Genomic DNA, 16,416 nt, shown 5'->3' with positions numbered 1-16,416 from the left:
ACAAATTAACTTCAATAGAATTTTTTTTAACGTTTATTTATTTTTGAGACAGAGAGAGACAGAGCATGAACGGGGGAGGGTCAGAGAGAGGGAGACACAGAATCGGAAACAGGCTCCAGGCTCTGAGCTGTCAGCACAGAGCCTGACGCGGGGCTCGAACTCACAGACCGCGAGATCGTGACCTGAGCCGAAGTCAGCGGCTTAACCGACTGAGCCACCCAGGCGCCCCGTTCAATAGAATTTTTAAACTTTATACTTTTACTTCTCCTCTCCCTCACATTTTAGATTTTTACTGTTATAATTTGATGTTTTTCTGCTGTAGAATAATAGATATTTGTAATTATGATTATTTTTTATATTCTTTTTAAAAATTTTAGAATTGGTAAGTAAATTTTGTTTCACTATTACTGTACTGCCAACTCTAACTATGACAATGCAATTACCATTACCAATGAGATTTACGCTACTTTTTTTGTGCTTTTATCATGGTAATTAATGTTGTTCTACTTTCACTCAAAGCACTCCTTTTAGCAATTCTTGTAAGGCAGGTTTGTTAGTAACAATCTCTGTCAGCTTCTATTTGCTCAGAGAAGTCTTTAGCCTTCATTTCTGAAGGACAGCTTTGCCAGGTATAGAATTCTTGGTTGACAATTATTTTCTTTCAATATTGTGAACATGTCATCTCATTCTCCTGACCTAAAAAATGTCTGTTGAGAAATCCAATGACAGTCTTATAGGTGTTCCCTTGTATGTAAGTTCTCTTTTTTCTCTTGTTACTCTTAACATTCTTTTTTTAATCTTTGAATTTTGACAACTTAATCATAATATGTTTTGATGCAGAGATATTTAGTTTCAATTTATTTGCAGTCCTGTGAACTTCATTGATCTGGATGTCCATTTCTTTCCCTAGGTTTAGGAAGATTTTTCTTTTTTTCTTTTTTTAGTTTTTTTTAATGTTTATTTATTTTTGAGGGAGAAAGAGAGAGACACAGAGCACAAGTGGGAGAGGGGCAGAGAGAGAGGGAGACACAGAATTCAAAGCAGGTTCCAGGCTCTGAGCTGTCAGCACAGAGCCCAACGTGGGGCTTGAACCCATGAACAGTGAAATCATAAGCTGAGCCCAAGTTGGATGCTTAGCCAACTGAGCCACCCTGGCACCCCTCTTTCCTTAGATTTAAGAAGTTTTAAGACATTAATCTTTCAAATACACTTTTTGTTTATTTCTCTTTTACTCCTTCTGGAATTCCCATAATGTAAATATTGTTCCTTTTCATTTTATCCTGTAACTCCCATAGCCTTTCTTCACTTCTTTTCATTCTTTTTCATTTTGCTCCTCTGACGGGGTAATTTTTAGGGTCCTATCTTCCAGGTTGCTGAGTCTTTCTTCTGCATGGTTGAGCTTATTTTGAAACTCATTCCTGAATTCTTCAGTTCAATTATTGTATTTTTCAACTCTAAGATTTTTTTGTTTGTTTCATAGTTGTTATTAATTCAGTTGTTATTAATGTCAGATTTCTTCTTTTGTTCATGCATTGTTTTCTTAATTTTGTTTAGTAGTGTGTGTGTGTGTGTTTCTTTTGTTTTTTCTTGTAGTTCACTAAACTTAAGAGAATTATTCTGAATCCTTTGCCTGACAGTTTCTTTAGACTCAGTTAATGGAGCTTTATTAGTCTCTTTTGTTGGTGTCATATTTACCAGATTTTTCACGAATCTTGATTCCTTATATTGGCATTTGCACCTTTGAGTAATTGGACTCCTCTTCCAGATTTTACAAGTTTGCTTTGGCAGAGACAGTTCTTCACCAGTCAGGTTAGTTTGGGTTTTGGGGTGTGTCTGCTGATAATGTCTTGGGGCAGGTAAGCCTGCTACTTTGGTCTATATTTTGGCAAGACATCTGTCTAGGCTCTAAGGACAACAATGAGAGGGTGTGCTCCTAGCAGAAAACTGTTGTATAAATCTGCTGGCTTGGTTCCCTACCCAAGGGAGGCTACAGGATAGGCTTTGTGTTTCCCTGGATCCTTTCCCTGGATAGTCAGGACTGGGTATTATATTCAGTAATAGTTGGGGCTGTAGATTAGCTTCCCTGCCCTGGAAGAACAGCAGGACAAGATCAGGGCTTGTTTAACTCATTGCGTAGGGACCCAAATTAGGTCGGAGTGTGCACTGAATTCCTTGTCATATGAGGCCAACAGTCTACAGAGATGGGAGAAGATATGAGCTATGTTTTCTGTTCAAGTACCACTGTATGTAGGGCTGTTGAATGCATTATGCAGCTTAGTGTGTGCTGTTTGTGTTCCTTCGTTGGATAGATGGAAGGCTGTATTCATTGATAAGCAGGGCTATGGATTCAATTCTCTGCCTAAACACAGCAGGAGAAGCAGCTTGAAAGCCAGTAAAGCTCTTTGATTATGGTCTTAATTCAAGCTGACTTGCACTCCAGTTCCCTGACTGAACTGACCAGTGGCTTTGCTCTGCAAACTGTCAGTTCTACCTGCCCACCTCTTAGCTCAAGCACCCTTGGGCTGCTTCTAGAAGTTGTTGCCAGACCTTCCAGTCAGGTGGAGATAAAGTTACTAACCAAGCAAGTGGAGTTATATTGCAGTTCTCTTACCTGGGTGGAAAGGGGCCCCTCCAGGCCCCAACTTCCCAAATAAGCTTTCTGGTTGAGAGTGGCCAGGAACTACCCACAGCCATGGCTATGAATTAATCCCTCTGCCTGTGCATAGCATGACAATGCTCCGTGCCTGGTACAGGGGTGATCATCTCTGCCCACCCACCTCTCAGCTGGGCTGCACAACTTCCAGAGTTGTCACCAGTCCTTCTGGTCAGATTGGATTGGAAGATGCTCTCCACAGCAGGTGGAGTTGTGAGCAAACCTGGTTCTAGTGCCAGCAAAATTCTTTCTTCGAGTGTTTGAATCAGGCACATTTGCAACCTGCCAAGTTCCCTGGTCAGAGTGAGCCCTGGACATGGTTCTGCAACTGAACAAAAAACTGTTGGTTGGGATTACTACCCGGGCACTGCAGGTATGAATTCCACCTGCCAAGATCTGTGTGCTGGTTATTGCAAGCCCCTTTCCACTTCTCTATCAGTCAAATTCCCAGTGTTTGAGCCCCTGCTGAGTTCCCTGCAATCCTCATGGTGCATGATCAGAGTAGTAGTCCCAGCAAAGTTACCCACAATGCTGGGGGTGGGGGTGCTGGTTGTCTCTTTGGGTTCTTTTCCCACTAGAGGAACCAAAGCTCGGGTACGACCTCTCCCCATGGTGATGCACTAGTCTGGGGGAGGGGCAATGCCGTCAATATGTAACCTCTTCTCCTACCCTTCTAAAGCAGTCTGTCTTGGCCTCTGTGGTTCAGGGAGGTGCTTCAGTCTCACTCCCATATTCTTGGATTCTCTGTGGTGTCTTATTCTTGAATAGTTGGTAGTTGTTCTTCTTGTGAAGGGGAGGAAAGTCAGGACCAAAGTATGTCACCCTCTTGATCCACAGGCCTACTATTAAGTTTCAAGTAATTGCTCAATTCTTGCATAACATAAGCTATTAGCATAGCTTATCATGTAGTGTGCCAGTATTGAATTTCCATCTGAGGGGTTATTTAATAATGGCATTGAAATAAAAAATGAAATCTGTAAACCCTGAGCAATATCACTGCTTTTACATGCTCTGCAGTCTGTAATAGGCTATTAGATAAAAGATAGTAATGTATTCTGGAAGAGTAGGCCCATTGACAATGAATAAAGGGCATGATTTTATTCTTACTTCACAAAGAATGATGTCTGTATCTTTCTTAAAAGAATTATAGTCTTCAAAAGCTGCCAGACTTATATTCTATTGCAGCTGGCACATAGCTCTTGTTCTATGCAGTATCTTAAGAAGCAAAGCCAGAAGTATTTTAGAATATATGGAAAGATACCTGGGAACATATATATTTTAAAATGTTAAGAGTACCGAGAATTATAAGGTAATATTATTAACATCTCTATATCTAATGGAGAACAAAGAAGGGAAGTATTTATTTAATAACATTTGTAAGATTTAGTACATATAAATTTTAAAAATGTGTTTTCCACTAATAAAACAAATGCAATACAAACGTTTAATTACCTATGTGTGTATATTTCTTAGTTATTCAAATATTTGAAACTGAGACAATTTCTAATAAATATTGATGAATTTTACTGTTCTAAATGCTTGACAATAAATAGACTAATAATTCTCAAAGGAATTGATTCTCTCTGATTTCTCTAAGATCTGCCAAGCACTCAAATGCAGTGTAGATAGAATTTTCAACATTTCCAAAAGCCAGAACCACTAGAACCCAAACCAAAGTCAAGCACATTCTAGCTCTGTGGCTGCTTTTACCCTAAAACAGCCATTTTAAAAGAGACTTTTAAAATGATACTTTACTTTTGTTTAAAAATCATAATGTGATCTTAAATTACTATAATGACACTCCAGTGATTTGCAAGAATTTAAGTGTCACGAGCTTCCTGTTTATACTGATCATTTAAAATTCCTACCTGATGAAGTAAAAAAGAATCATTGAACACATTTTAAAAATTTAACAGGAATTTGAAATATTGACCAAAAAAAAAAAAAAAAAAAAAGTAAAGTACTGTCCATGCCCTTTACCAGTACAGAAACGATTCTGAATGTGATACTCCCCTTTGATTCACAAAAATCATTTGGAATATCCTAACTATTCAATTTCACTACAGCTTAGTGATGTCTTTCAGCTTATGCTATTATAGGGCAAACTGTCTTTTGACAGTTTGAAGCAGCTCAACAAATACTGGCAGTCAATGTTTTTAACTGGATCCGAAGAGGGAACAAGTATATTAAAAGGAAAAATAACTATTTTGCTCATTTGAAGACAGATCATTGGGTTTGTCAGAACACAGTCCCCCTAGTTTGAGAACAAAATCTCATTAAAAAGCAAGGAAAGGCATTATTGAAGCAACTTTTTTAAAACAAAAGAAAGGTCTCTTTTATTAAGGTGTCACACAGACTACAAAATAAGAAAACTAAGAGAGGATCTGTCTGAATTTTAAAAGGAAAATTAAGCACAGGATCATGGTTTGCCCATTTATCATAACAAAAATGTTATTTTAGCAAAGTATCAGAGACAATGACCTTGTTTCCATGCAAAACTTGGAGTGAGTTACTTTATAAATTCAGCCAGCTCCATTTACAGCAACAACTACAAAAGGTTCAAAAATGTATTCTGCAAGCTTCTTGAAGTTGGCTGATACATCTGGTACATAAATATTTGTTCGGTTTGGAAATATTACATGTATTATAGATGCAAAGCCAGAACAAAAGCAGTTTTAAAGAAAGTTGGAAATGAAGATCTATTTGTTCTCTTGCAGGTTTAGCCTAAAGGTGGGATATCCTCAAGTTCCTATAATATAAGATTTGTTTCAAGTCATGGTTTATATGGAAGGTAAATAAATATCAATTTCCTTTTCTTTTTTGTTATCCACATAAAGGGTATTATCACAACTCACCAGGAAGGTTCGTTGCAGGTATAAAGGATCACCTTTGAAAAAAAAATTATATGTCACTCATCACATGATATATTACATATGTTCATAATAGAATATTTCATTACTATTATTCAGCATGGAGGGTTTATTTTTTTTTTTTAATTCTATAATGAGACAGTTGTTAGAAATGACAATTGGCACAGACCTAATTCTGGGCACTAATCCCAGAACCAGTATCAAGTTGTTTTATTATACGGGAGAAAGTCATTTTGCCTCTCTATGTTTTTATTTCTTCATTTGCAAAAACAATTTTAGCAGAGTGTTGTATCCAAAGAATAAACCGAATTTAAAATTTTGTATTTGTTTGTTTAAGGAACTAGTGACAAATAACCCCTCTATACGTCTATTATAGAAGTTGATATGGCTGGGGGCTTTGTGTTTGGTAGTTTAAAAATGGAAGAATCCGTTAATTTTTTATTGTGTTTTATTTTCCCCCACCTGAAGCAGAAGCACTTGGCAAAAGAGGAAGGAAAGCTGAGTTTTCCTGTGCCCTTTGCCCTCACCACCATTCCCTATCCTGCCCTACCAGGTTTGAGTGACTGAGGGGAAGCTCCAGAATAAAAGAGAAGACAGGCAGATAAATAAGAGGTGTTCATTCAATGCTGAGAGAATAGGCTATAAGACTTGCCAGTGGAGGGTCCTCCTTTGGTGGCTTCCTCCCACCAGCACTGCGCTGTTAGCTCCATACTCACAAATGACTCATACCTCACACCACATGCTTCAGAACAACAGGAGTGAGCAGGCACAAGATACAGTTGTGCCGGAGGGAAGAGCATCCCCTGGCAAACACCTGAATAAGATTACCCTGATGGAGATTGAAGAACAACATGAGTGGCCTGGGATATGTTTCTGTGGGAAGGCTCTAAGTATCTGAGTAGATGTTGAGGAGGACAGAGGGGGCACTAAGGTCTTGCATCAGGATATAGGGGTATAATGACCAGCATTTTATTTTCATTTTAATGAGACCTCATTTGTACCAGAGACTAGTGAGATACAACGCAGACTATAAAATTATTCTCAGCTGGCCATAAGGAAAGTTTGTGGCTTGCCAAAACAGTGCCCCCAAAGGTGACAGAACACTTCCAGTTTTAAAGAGTGGCATAGAATGCAGGACAATGTCCTGCTCTTAAGAGTTTAGTATCTCATGATCTTTAGAGGGAAAAGAGTCCTAGACATGATACAGAGACCTGAGCTATGGCTTTGAGTTTGAGGAACTGGTCCTTTCCTCCCAGTGGGCCTCCTCCCACACTGCCCCCAAGCCTTTGCTTCCTTCTCTGTTAAATGAGGTACAAAGCTCAAAGATGAAGATCCTTTTATCACTATAATTGTATTACTCTGTTGAACAAGACCTATTAGAAGAGAGCCTTATTAGGACAGATAGGAAATAATGACCAATAATGCAAAGCCATATATAATGAAATGTTAAACTGTCCTGAAGACGAAAGAGTATTTCTAAGAGTTCAAATCAGTTTACCAGGTTGAGATCTTTGGAGAGCCGGGATTGTGTCGAAGTCATCTTTCAATCACTGGTACCTAACACTGGTTCCTAGCACACAAAATATAATTAAATAAATCATTTCAAAAACACAAGTAGATAGGGGCACCTGAGTGGCTCAGCAGATTAAGTGTCCAATTTAGGCGCAGGTCAGGATCACACCGGTCATGAGTTTGAGTCCTGCATATGGCTCTGTGCTGACAGCTTAGAGCTTGGAGCCTGCTTTGGATTCCCTGTCTCCCTCTCTCTCTGCTCCTCCCCCCCCCCCTAAATTAAATAAACGTTAACAATTTTTTTAAATGGATAAATAAGATTAATGTGTTTCCATAATTATTTCTATTTTAGCAAAGTAACTTCATTTTTTAAAATGTCTATTTATTTATTTTGAGAAAGAGAAAGCATGTGCGTGCATGGGGGAGAGGCAGAGAGAGAGAAAATCTCAAGCAGGCTCCCCACTGTCACTGCAGAGCCTGATGCCTGGCTTGATCTCACAAACCTATGAGATCATGACTGTAACCCACTGAGCCACCCAGGCAACCCAGCAAAGTAACTTTAAAAATCTAGATCCAACAAAAGCAAACTAACATATAGTAAGTACTTACCATGTTCCAGGAACTGTGCTATTTTTATATATGTTTAAGCTTCACAGCTTCCTTAAAGTTTAGGTACTATTGTTAGTATCTGTGTTCATCAGGATTCTCCAGAGAAATAGAACAACAGAAGATACACATATAGGAATAGATTTATGATAGAAATTGGCTCACATGCTTATAGAGGCCAAGAAGTCCCCACAATCTGCTGTCTGCAAGTGGGAGACTCAGGAAAGCTGATAGTGTAATTCAGTATGAGTCGGGGAGGCCTGAGAACCAGGGGAGTTGATGGTGTTACTCCCAGTCCAAGGCCACAGGAGAGAACCAGGGAGAGCCACTGGATAAGCCCTGAAGTCTGAAAGCCAGAGAACCAAGAGCTCTGCTAAATAGACATAGGGTGATGATAATTTTATGTGTCAACTTGACGGACTAAGGGATGCCCAGAGCTGGGACATCCATTTTCTCCTGCCCTCAGAGAGCTCAAGAATAGAGAGCAAGAATTTTCCTTTCTTTCTTCACCTTTTCGTTCCATTCTGGCACTTTAAGGTATTGGGTGATTGATGCCTGCCCATGTTTGTAAGGTTGGGTCTCTTTACTCAGCCTACTAATTCAAATACTAATGTCTTCCAGAAACATTCTCCCAAACACACCCAGAAATAATGTTTTACCAGCTATCTGGGCATCCGTTAGCCCAGTCAAGTTAACACATACAATTAACCATCACCATAGTCCTATTTAGTTGATGAGGCAGCTGAGGCTAAGAAAGGATTTGAAACCACATCTGAGCCTGAAGACAATAATCTTTATATGTTACTTGTATTCTCACTCCTGGTGATAACTTTCATTTGACTTACACATCTGAATTACACACACACGTCTGAATACTGAATTGAACTTACCTACTTTAGATAAATTTCCCAACCATTCTCCATTTGTAAGCATTTTCCTTCAATGTAATTCTTATAGAAAGCTTATCACGACATGGTATAGTTTACCACATTGTAGGAAAACCCTTATTTCACACATAGTCCTATCCTTTGAATCTAAGCTTGACAGGAAAGTACAATTAAATAAGAAAAATAAACACGGTTCCCTCATTTTCCTGTTTCAGCATTTACATGGCTATCACAACTAAAAAAGGAGATTGTTTTCAGTGTCACATCAATTAATTCCAATTTCTGTGCACTGAATGAATCGCCTGCTCACTGAGAGGATTGTATCTCCTTAGCTTCAGTTGTAGAAGAATTTGCTTATAAGGGAGAGAATGGTGAAGACATTTGTTTGCTCCAATCAGCCAATGAGGAAAATTAAAAAAAAAAAAAAGGTGTTTTCAGTATAATGATGTTTTTAAAAGAGAGAACTTAACCCTTAAAATAGGTCACGCTGTATAAAGAATTGTATCCAAAAGCCATTCCTACAGATGCAAAATTCCTTTAGAAATAGTCTTTAAAGACAAAGCTTTGGTAGATTGGTAAACAGAAAATCATAAATCTTTCTGGAATTATTTCACAAAGGCTTTAGCCTACAGATATTTATCCTACTTTATCTTTATTTGCCCTCCTTATTCTAAATTTTTTTCCTTATATCCAACACTTTCAGATGATTTCTCTGGTAAACATGGTGGACTTGTGAGGGAGAGTTGAAAAAGGTTGATTTTCTGAAGTCCTATCATGAGTTTGTGTGTCTGATGTAGATTAGCTTATCAATTCTAAGGTATACTTATATCTTCAGTAAGAAGAGTTGTCTAGCATTCTCCAGTGATCACTTTAGTGTAATAAAAAAATTTGTAATATGTTAATAATCTCTAATTGAATATGTTTAAGTACATCTTTTGGAATTATCAAGTTCATAACCTAGACTGTTTTTTTCCATGTTTCTCTAGACCACAAATTTTCCAGTTTATGTGGAGTCAAATGTTCTAAAGAACTCTTTGTTAGGTGGTTAACCAGAAGTAAAGCAACTTAAAATATATTAGCCAATAATTACCATATATTGATCTCTAGTTAATCTGGTCTCTTTCCATTCATACCAAATGAAGTGACTTAATTTGCTTAAGTAAAAAATTATGATTAAAATATCTATGAACACCCTGAGGAGGGTCTCATATGGCAAACCTCCTTACTTACACAGCTAGGGATTCACCTTATACTGCTAGAGTATACAGAGGGGTATAACCTTTGTGAAATGTATATCCCATGCATAAAATGTCTTTAAAATAGTAATATTCTTATAGTAATATTCTCTGCTGTCAGTAGGAACCCCACTTCAGATCCTCTGTCTCCTTCTCTGACCCTTCGCTGCTTGCGCGCGCTCTCTCTCTCTCAAAAATAAACATTTAAAAACATAATACAAAAATAAAATAAAATAAAATAAAATAAAATAAAATAAAATATGTTGACTAAGGAAATAATCAGAGATTAAGTTAACAATTTAAATATGTGCACATTTATATCTTCAATGCAGATCATGCTTTAGGACACTTGGTTTCATAAATCCACCTACCTTTCTGTCAATTTCACTTAGCAACTGTCTTGTATGTTTCTCAAATTCATTATGTTCAGAACTTGACTATCGATATTTCCCTTATAAATTCCTCCTTCCTTGGGGGCGCCTAAGTGGCTCAGTGGGTTAAGCCTCCAACTTCGGCTCAGGTCATGATCTCGCAGCCCGTGAGTTCAAGCCCCGCCTCGGGCTCTGTGCTGACAGCCCAGAGCCTAGAGCCTGTTTCAGATTCTGTGTCTCCCTCTCTCTCTGACCCTCCCCCGTTCATTCTCTGTCTCTGTCTGTCTCAAAAATAAATAAACGTTAGAAAAAAAAAATCCTTCTTCCTTAACATCTTCACCTTACTATTTGGTTCTTCATTTTGTCACTTTCTCAATATAGTAAATTGGAAGGTTTTCTTTTACTTTTCTTATCCTCATTCACCACATCTGGCCCAAGTGCTATTATTTCTTTCTCCAAAACACAGGTTGACTCTATTTCTTTCTGTCTCCACTTCGACTACTCTAGTGAAAGGCACAATCATTTCTGACCTATGTTAGTAAAAGCCTCCCCACTGGTCACTTGACTTCTACTATTGTCTTCCTCAAAGTTATTTTTGCTTAACAGCCAGAGTAATCTTTCACATTTGGAGAGTACTTTCCTACTTCCTACTGGAGTCTTTTTGCATTTAATAGAACATGCAAAATCAAAAAAAGAAGAAGAGGAAGAAGAAGAAGCAGAAGCAGAAGAAGAAGGAGGAGGAGGAGGAGGAGGAGGAGGAGGAGATGAAGAAAATGGAAGGAAGGAAGGAAGGAAGAAAAGAAAGAAAGAAAGAAAGAAAGAAAGAAAGAAAGAAAAGAAAGAAAGAAACAGAGAAAGAGAGAAAGAAAGAAAGAAAAAGAAAGAGAAAGGCCCATAAAGTCCTTTGGAACTAGTATCTGCTGGCTTCTCCAACCTTACCTGACTCTAGTCCTCACTACCACATCTTCCTGCATTTCAGACATAGTAGTCTTCTTTTGGTTACTGAAAAGTTCTTTCTTGTCTCAGAGTCTTTGTACTTGCTGTTTCTTCTCCCGGAATTCCTTCCTCTCTGTCTTTTCCTATTATGTTTTTTTTTCCTTTTAAAATGTTTTCATGTATATATTTTTATTGGTTGAAATTATTAAAATTTAAATAAAAAATTTTTAATGTTTATTTATTTTATTTTTGAGAAAGAGAGAGAGAAAGAGAGTGTGTGAATAGGGAAGGGGCAGAGAAAAATAGAAACACAGAATCTGAAGCATGCTCCAGGCTCTGAGCTGTCAGCACAGAGCCCGACGCGGGGCTCGAACTCATGAACTGTAAGATCATGACCTGAGCTGAGGTCAGATGCTTAACCAACTGAGCCACCCAGGTGCCCCATTCTTTTGCTCCCCCTTTTCTCTGGTTATTTGTTTTTTTTTTAATTAGTTTTTTTTCTCAGTTGTAGGAGTTCTTTATATATTTTGGAAGTTAACACTTATCAGATATATGGTTTGCAAATCTTTTCAACATATCAACAAGTGAAGGACAAAAATCACACAATTATCTCAATAGATGCAGAGAAAACATTTGAAGAGCTTCAATATCTTTTCACCAAAAAAAAAAAGTATATAAAGAACTTACCTCAACACAATAAGGCCATGTATGAAAAGTCCACAGTTAATAGAAGTCCTGGCCACTGCAAATAAAATAAAAGGCATCCAAATCAGAAAAGAAGAAGTAAAATTATCTCTATTTGTAGAGAACATAATCTTATATGTAGAAAATCCTAGATTTCACAAAAAAAAAAACAAAAACAAAAACAAAAAAAAAACCAAGCCAAACCAAACAAACAAACAAAAACTGTTAGAACTAATAGACAAAAATTCAGTAAAGTTCAGGGTATAAAATCAATGTACAAAAGTTAGTTGCATTTCTGGTACACCAATAATGAACTATCCAAAAAGGAAGTAAAGAAAATAATCTCATTTACAACAGCATAGAAAAGAATTAAGATACTTAAGAATAAAACTAAGTAGAGTAGCAAAGAACTAGAATACTGAAAACTATAAAACAATAATGTAAGAAATTAAAGCAGACACAATTAAATGGAAAGTCACCCTGTGTTAATGGATTAGAAGAATTATTATTGTTAAAACATCCAAAGCAATCCTCAAATTCAATGTAATCCTTGTCAAAATCCCCAAAACATGATTATTTATAAATCTTTTATGGATGTATGCATCCATTTCGCTTGGAGAAATAGAGTCAAATGACTGGGTCTTGTGGTATGTATATGTTTCATATTTAAGAAACTGACAAATTCTTCCAAAGTGGTATCAGTTTACATTTCCACTGCAGTGTATAAGTGTTCCAGTTCCTCCACATCCTTTCCAAAACTTGGTAGGGTCAGTCTTTTTAATTTTAAATTTTGAGGGCACTGCCATTTTATTGTGGTTTTAATTTGCCCTTTCTTATGACAATGATATTGATCATCTTTTTACATGCTTTGTTTTTTTGCTAATTTGTATATCTTCTTGAAATAGTTCAAATTTGTTGCTCATTTATTTTGTAATTTGGTGGTCTTATTATTTTATTATAAGAATTTTTTATATATTATAGACATGCTGGATACAAGTCCTTTGTCAGATATATGTTTTGAAAAACTTTTCCCTCCATCTTTACTTTGCCATTCCATTTTTTAAAATTTTTTTTATTATTATGTTTCTTTATTTTTGATAGGCAGAGACAGAGCATGAGTGGGAGAGAGGCAGAGAGAGAGGGAGACACAGAATCCAAAGCAGGCTCCAGGCCCAGAGCCCAACGCGGGGCTCGAAACCACAAGCCATGAGGTCATGACCTGAGCCAAAGTCGGACGCTTAACCAACTGAGCCACCCAGGCGCCCCAACCATTTCATTTTTTAAAGTCTCTTTTAAGAGCAAGAGTTTTAATTTTGATATAGTTGAATTTTTAGACTTTTTATATGACTTGAAATTTTTGTATCCTCTTTGCCAAACCCAAAGTCAGAAACCTTTTCTATATGTTTTCTTCTAGACTTTTTATAATTAGAGCTCATACACTGGGGAATAAAATCCATTGTGAATTACTTTTGTGCATGGTGTGAGCTCAGGACTGAGGCTCATTATTTTTCAATTTTGCAATTTTTCTAGCACAACTAGTTGAAATAAATCTTCCCTACTCAGTGTGCCTGGCATCTATGTCAAAATTTCATTGGTCATATACATATGGTTTTATTTATGAACTTTTTATTCTGCTCTATTTGTTTATATATACCAATGTTACATAGTATGATTTTTCTGTGAAGAAACCTGGCAGACATCATTTTCATAAAATGATCAAATTTAAAATCACAAGCAATCAGGTAAACTAATATCTCATACCTTCTGGTAGATTACATTGAGGACAGGACATCACTTGGTAGTATCCTTGCCAAAAATTCAGAAATCAAATATAATCTTGAGGAAATATAATAAAATCCAAATGGGGTGTTGCAAACTACAAGATACCTAACCTGATAATATGAGAGCCATGAAAGACAAAGACAGACTAAAGAGCTGTTCACATTTTAAAAGTTAAAAGTTAGAAAGAACTGAATAGAATGTGTGAACCTCAATAAAATCCTGGAACCAAATTTATACTTTTGCTGTGAATGACATTATCGGGACAATGGGTGAAATTTGAATATGAGCTTTATCTTAGGTAATATTCCTATATTTGTGTTAGTTTCTTAATTTTTATAATTCTACTGTGGTTATGTAATTCAATGTCCTTGTTAGCAAACACACTTGCACACACACAAGAAAGCAAAAATGAGACAAATATGGTCAAATATTAACAACTGGGAAATCTGGGTATAACCAGAGTGCTTTGTAGTATTGTTTATGACTTTTCTATAGGTCTGAAATTATTTCAATATATGAAGTTATAGAAAAATGCCATGATACCAAAGAATAATGAGTCATAGATGAAAGGTTAATTATATACCACTTTTAATGAAAAAAGCAAGGTTTAAAACTATATATAGTATATCAGTATATATTTCCTTAAAATGTTCAAAAGAAAAATATTAATATTTAGCTCCAAAGGATGGGGTTGTGTGTGATTATAACTTTTCTTCTTTATATACTTCCATATTATCCAAATACTACAATAGATATGCATTATTTTTATCATAAGAAAAAAACTGTTAAACATATTTTATAAGTAATTACATAGTTTAAAGCCAAATATCTCTTGAAACTTAACATGTATTCTTTTTTTCCTTTTTCCTCTGATAATTAACATGTACTTGAGCTCCATTGAAGACTGTTTTAACTCTTAAAATAACTTGTTTCTGTGACGATAGTCACAGCCCATGCGGCTTTCAATTCCTTATAATTGTAATTTTGGGAAAGTGAGAATGGCTAATAATTAAGTGCAGAAGAGTATGAGTGAAATGGATTTGGGTTCCAATCTATTTACTAGCTGCATGATCTAAGACAAATAATCTAATTAAGTTAAAAGGAAATCATTAGGGTGGGCCCTAACCCAATATAACTGGTGTCCTTATAAGAAAAGGAAATTTAAACACAGACAGGTACAGAGGGAATACATGTGAAGAGATATAGGGAGTAGATGGCCATCTGCAAGCCATAGAGGGATGCCTGGTACAGATCCTTCCCTCTCCAGTCTCAAAAGGAAGCAATCTTGTGAGTACCTTAATCTCAGACTCCTTGCTTCCAGAACTGTGACAAAATTAATTTCTGTTGTTTAAGCCACCCAGTCTATACTTTGTTATGACAGCCCTGGCAAACTAATACAAGGCAATAGGGAGCACCAAACAAAATGAAACGAGTAAGACCAGTAATATTTTGTACCTGGTACAAAATAAACTTAATAAGTGGCATGTGTCATTATTGTTTTTTACAATATAGAAGTTCTTATGGTTAACCACAGATTTTTTTTTCTAAACGATTAATCTTAAAATAAAACATAGTTGCATGTCTTTTAAATCAGAGACTGTGACCTGAAAAAATGTCTCAAAATAATAATTATATATTAAGTGTGACCTTGGAGTTAACCTAGTCTAGCTTTTCTCCCTTTATTTTACTGAGAACAGAAAGATTATATAATTTTTGTCCAGGTAGAAAGCAACTCAGAGGCAAAATCATTTTTTATTGTATAGATGCCCAGGCTTTCATTCAAGAATTATTTTTTTTCAAGAATTATTTTAAAACATAATATGTCACTAATATGTTACTTACAGCTCTGTTTTATCTTACCAAATTGCTGTTTGGAGAAATCGTGGTGTTTTTTTTTTTTTTTTAATCTTTTCTTCTTCCTACTCTTCAAAATTAAGCTGTATTTCCCTATTTCTGTATAAAAGGAACATACTTAAATTGCTCTAATTACTTGTATATAGGAAATATTTCTGTCTTTTGAGTAGAAACATCATACCTATGAGACTTCCTTGGATTCCAGCAAGTGTTAGGACCAATCCATCAAAGCTGAAGTAGTTATGTTTATTGATAAGGAACCTGTCTGAATCCAGTTTAAAAAGCTGGGTCAAACCAGTTAGCCACACTGGAGTAGCACTGAAGTAAAGGCTTGTGAGCCCAGGCAAAATCTACGGCAGCCTGAAGGCATGCAGGAGTTTGGGGTTGGGGTGGTATACTAAATTTAATTGAGAGGCAACCAAGGTCGTATCTGGGAACAATGCCATGTTGTAAGTCACAGACCTGTAAGTCTCGGAAACATGTGCTAAAAAGAACCACACAGATTGGAAGGCAGCATACATTTCAAGATAAGTAAGTGAGGATCTGATCAAACTATTGATCTATTCTTTCTCTAGTCTGCTAGCCACTTCCAGCAATTCTGATTATTCATATAATGAAAGTAAGGACAAAGCAGAGAGAAAAACAGACACAGAAGCAAAGAGTATTTATTGAACTAGTAAGGTTGTTCTAGGTTCTCCTTCTCAGCATGACCTCCTTTTCTAAGGTTGGGACCACATGACCTTAATTTGCAAGATCAAGTCCACCAAAAATCAAGAACCAATTCTGAACATAAACAGGAGAAATCTAAGAAACTTGACACTATTGCTCAGTATTTTTACTAATGTGGTTGGTCAGATCCAAACCATGAGCTATACAGACCCAATAACTGAGACTTTGCCTTGTCCCTCTGGTTAACCCCTGACTTATACCCATGTCTCAACTTGTACTTTGGACAAGTCTTCTCTCTTGATTATAGTTAAGTATATAAGTAAGTATAGTAAACATTCCCAGGTTTAGAATTCTACT

This window comes from Panthera onca, chromosome C2, assembly GCF_046562875.1.
Source record: "Panthera onca isolate mPanOnc1 chromosome C2, mPanOnc1 haplotype 2, whole genome shotgun sequence".
NCBI classification, from domain to species: Eukaryota; Metazoa; Chordata; class Mammalia; order Carnivora; family Felidae; genus Panthera; species Panthera onca.
Note: the sequence above shows the minus strand (reverse complement) of the source record.